Source organism: Pogona vitticeps, chromosome 2 (genome assembly GCF_051106095.1).
Source record: "Pogona vitticeps strain Pit_001003342236 chromosome 2, PviZW2.1, whole genome shotgun sequence".
In the NCBI taxonomy this organism is placed as follows: domain Eukaryota; kingdom Metazoa; phylum Chordata; class Lepidosauria; order Squamata; family Agamidae; genus Pogona; species Pogona vitticeps.
In genome coordinates, this window is record NC_135784.1 from 90,441,509 (window position 1) to 90,446,671 (window position 5,163).

The following is a 5,163-nucleotide window of genomic DNA, read 5'->3' on the forward strand; positions in this document are numbered from 1 at the left end:
AGAGAATGATAAATAATTTCTGAGCATTTACCAGAGAAATGCTGAAAAGGGTCACCGTAAGTCAGAATTGACTTGCCGGCACATAAGAACCCTGTTTAGGAAGTACTGCCCATAGGTATGATCAAATTCTCGGGCTTAATTCTTAAGCTTCTAGTTAAAGGAACTAAATTAGCTGTCTTCAGAAGGAACCTGTATTTGAGATACCAGATAGCTGTTTTAAGTCTGTGTAGCATGTAGTGGGTGAAGTAGTTTTGTTTTCTTATACAGGACACATAGGGCCATTTTTTACATGTGCTAGAATACGTCATAGGGGACATGGTGGTGCTGCGGGTTAAACTACAGAAGCCTCTGTGCTGCGAGGTCAGAAGATCAGCAGTCATAAGATCAAAACCACATGACGGAGTGAGCTCCCATCACTTTGTCCCAGCTCCTGCCAGCCTAGCAATTCGAAAGCATGTAAATGCAAGTAGATAAATAGGTACCACCACGGTGGGAAGGTAACGGCGTTCCGTGTCTAGTCGTGCTGGCCACATGACCATGGAAAATGTCTATGGACAAACAGTGGTTCTATGGCTTGGAGACGGGGATGAGCACCGCGCCCTAGAGTTGGACACAACTGGACTAAATGTCAAGGGGAACCTTTACCTATTGTGCCCAGCCCAGTGTGGTGTAGTGGATAGATTAGCATATTAGGATTCTGGAGAACAGGGTTCAAATCCCCACTTGGCCATGGAAACTCACAGACGTAGCAAAACTGGTAAAACCACTGCTTATATATCTCACCTACCTTGAAAGCTCTGAGGGTTGCCGTGGGGCATAGCAAGAGGAGGGAAAGCAAAAAAACCCGAATAATGAATTGATTAGTTGTTTGTTGGTGGGGAATTCATGGTTCATGGGTTATCAAGTTTGTAGTGGCTGGGGGATCACCTCCCTTTCCCCTCCTCTTGCTATGCCCCCTTGACGACCCACAAACCAAGAGGAAACCCCATTTTGGTCCCCATGTCTAGTTTAGATGTCTATACCGACAACTCAATATAGCAAGTGGAATGGCAAAACACACCATGGCACTCTATTCTGGCAAGGCTCAAAAAGCATTGCCTTTAGAGCAGTGGTCCCCAACCTTGGGCCTCCAGATGTTCTTGGACTACAACTCCCAGAAGCCTTCACAACCACTTCTGCCAGCTAGGATTTATGGGAGTTGAAATCCAAGAACATCTGGAGGCCCAAGGTTTGGGACCACTGCTTTAGAGGGTCTGTCACTGCTACCTGGTGCCACTCTGATGGAGTTACTTTGAGGAAAATGTGTTCATATGTTGCTGGAGAGAATTTAAGGACAGAGGAATGTATATACCCACATGGTGGCTCTGTCAATCAGTGCAACAATTTTGGCTTGAAGTTTTCTACCTGTTTCCCGAAAATAAGACCTAACCTGAAAATAAGCCCTAGTAGGATTTTTCAGGATGCTTGTAATATAATCCCTACCCCCACCCCCGCAAATAAGCCCCAGTTAAGTGAAACCCTGCTCTCCACCATTGTGCAGCAACCAGAAGAAGATGTCATGACTTTATTTGAATAAACATAGATGGTTATAAATGAAAAAAATAAAACATCCCCTGAAAATAAGCCCTAATGCAGTTTTTGGAGCAAAAATGTATATAAGACCCTGTCATATTTTTGAGGAAACACAATATGAGAATGGTGAGAAATGGAACAAAACAAAAATCTGAAATTCTTTTGGGACTATAACTGCAATTCTTTGGGTGCAACTTTAAATCTTCAAAATATAGCTTTAATAATTTTCCTTTCCCAAGGGCCCATATAGTAATTGCTTAAAATTGGAGGAGTGATCAAACATTGATATTCACAAAATGAAATGCAACAGCACTTAGTTCACCTAATAATTAGTATATCAAATCTGTGTTTAATGAACAGTTAGAAGCCAATATATACTATATATATTTGTAAAATCTCTTCATTCTTTATGAATATCCAGATTCAAGCAAATTACTCAGGATCTACCTGTGACACATTCTGACATACTGGAAGATGTTTCAAAGTGATAAGATTTTGTTTAAACCCTTTATGAAACTTCTTGTAATTCCTTTGATTTTATTAATAAATTCTATTTTTTTCTTTCTTTTTTAAAAAATGAAAAAAGGAGATACAGCTATAGACACAGGAGTCAGCAGCTAAAAGCAAAGTATAAAAGCACTTTTCTAATCTAACAATGCTGTATCAACAAATGCTTTTCATCATCCATACTGTATATGTTTTTAGAATCATAATATGATAATAATAGAATCAGCCAGATACATATACAGGAACTGCTCTTTTTAAAAAATAGTTTAGCGTGAACTATTTTATGATGTAAAACCAGTTAGTGTAATGACTTTGTTTGTTTAATAAGAGGACAACATTTTAATTCATTTTAAAAAAGAGACGAAGAAGAAGCCTAGACACTATCTTCATCAGTGGGATCTAAAGAAACTGTGGGCAGAACAGAGAAGCATTGGCTTTCCGTCCAGTCTCAAAAGATTGGTGTGCACATCTTGCAGTTCTCACATTTTTTATAGGAAAACCACACTTTGATGTCTTTGTGGTTTTGTAATCATCATCATCATCATTTTATTATTATTTATTATTTTATTTATTTGATTTGTATCCCGCCTATCTGGACTACCAGACCACTCTAGGCAGCTATCATCATCATCATCATCATCATCATCATCACCATCATCATCACCTTCTTGTTGCCATACCTATCACACAGATGTCCCTTTTAATCAGAACTGCTCTTTAACCAGATGTACCATTTCTAGCAGTAATATTTGTCAAGTCTTCAGAGAAATGAAGCATCTCCCTCAACACACTTTAATTTCAGTGTCAAATGGTAAGGTGAGAAAGAGTGAAATGGGAGGCCGGACATTCTTGCTGCAGCACAAACAGTTGAAACAGTAACAAAGGAAACAGAGATAAATACCTGCCAAATACAGCTTTGTGAACCGATTTTCTCCATTCTTTTCAGCCCTATATTGCATCGGTTAGAATGATGACTCATTCATTCACAACCCTGTACAGAACCAAACATTTGAATCATCCTGCGGGCCTTCTTCTCTCTCTCTCAATCCCTCTCTCAGGTTTCCTGTTTCATTCACATTCCAAACTGGCTGCTATGAAGTCATTCATTGATTAACACTGTCACAGGCAACAGAATTTGAATTGCCCTTTTTATATTATATTGTTCAATATCCTATTGGCTAATGGGGGAGGGTCATCTCAGGCTTCAGGTCAGCTGGCATATGTAATATAACTCTCTATTGGAAAAGCCCGAGTTTGCATTAAATACAGAGTAGTTAAAAGAATACAGCTGAAAATCCAGAGCTTAGAATTAAAAAATGTTAGGAACAGTTATCTGCCTAATTGTCTGGGAGAATCTGTGGCCTTTGTTTACAAGAAATTAATAATATTCATCATTGTAGAATAGACAAGGTTGCTATTTAAGGTTTGATTCCACCCCCCCCCCCCGAGAAAGAGGAGGTGAATGGAAGAATAGTTGGGGTGGTATTGTGGGAGCCATAACGTTGAAATGCTAATGTTGTTTCATTAAAATAAATTGTGAAGGCTGAGATAAAATCAGTATCCTCAAAGTATAATTTCTTTAAATACCTTTTGCTCAAGATTCCCCTCTAGGCAACTTTTCATCAGTCTTCATTTAAAAAGTAGCATTAAATTTTACTAAAGAGTCCCCATTAAGCTGGTAACTTTCTTCAAAGAACAGGCAGGCTTAGGGGGAAATGTGAAACATTAAAATTGATGGGAGATTCACTCACAAAGTCATTTTTTAAAAATAAACCTCACCATCTTCCCAACTGGTACAGAATGAATCATTTCCAGCATTTTTCCTAACCTGATAGATGCTTATTTTGGGAAGTGGCACATAAATACTCAGCATTAAGGACAAGCATCATGTAACATTGGCAGGTTTGGGAGGAAACTTTTCTAGCTGGCTTTGAAATATAATACAGAGCAGCTCTATCTACTGAACCAGCCTTGTTCTTTTCGATCAAGTTTTAGGGGGAATTTGAGCCTAAGTGTGAAACAAACTATCCACATGAATTTTGAATAACAACCAGTATAGATTATGAACTTCTGCACTCAATGCAATTGCACACTGTTGCAATCTGTTTATTGACAAAAAGCTGTGCAATTTGGAAGCACTCAGAGCCTGCTTTTCAAATAAAATGAGAAAGCAGATTCCCTCACATGCATCCCAACCATGATTGAAGACGCATGCAGCTAGGCAGAAGTACTGTAGAAAGTTAACAAGGTAGGCTTAGTACCAGGGCCGGACTGGGACCAAAAATTGGCCCTGGCATTTAGAGCACACAGGCCCACCGGCTGTGGGGACACAGGCCCACCTGGCTTTGGGCCAGGATTGGCCCTATGGACCCCTGAAATGCACCGGGGGGATTTTGAGCGAGGTGCTCTCGCCATCAGCCTGGCCTACCTCACAGGGCTGTAGGGAGGAGGATAAAACTTGGGAGGGAGCCGAGGATATGAACGAAACGAATAAACAGAACCTCCCTGTGCAAGAGGAGTGTATCTTTTCTGCCGCAGCGCATCCTAAGGAGCAGGATAAGAAGGCAACTCGTATCTAAAGCGGGGTTGTGACATTCTCAGGGGACGGTGAAACAAAGACAGCGTAGCCCAGCTCTGATGAGGAAATTTTCACTTAAAAAAAAACTGGCCAGGAAAGTTGATCTTCCCGGGACCAGGTCAGGATCCCTCCGGTCGAGGCTGGGCTTGCCGACGAAACTTCAGCCCAGCCTCGTCAGAGGGGCTTTCCTGGGAGGCAGCATGGCCACCCCTGCCCGGGAGGAGAGGCTTTCTCGGCTTCCAGTTTCTGATCGGCCCTCCTCACCTCTTCCAGTCCCCCCCTCTTTTCCCCGTCCTCGCCCCCTTCCTCCACCTCCTCCCCTCTCCGCCCCCCGGCTTTCCCTCCTCGCCCGCCCGCCCAGGGAAGGCCGGCCGAGGTGCCCGCTCCCCCAGCAGCACGCTTCCCTTTGGAGAGGCCAAGGGCGCCCGGAGAAGGCGACGCGCCTGGGCACCGTGCGCTCTCGGCCACCTGGGCGCCCGGGCAGCGGGCCAGGCCGGGCCGGGGTG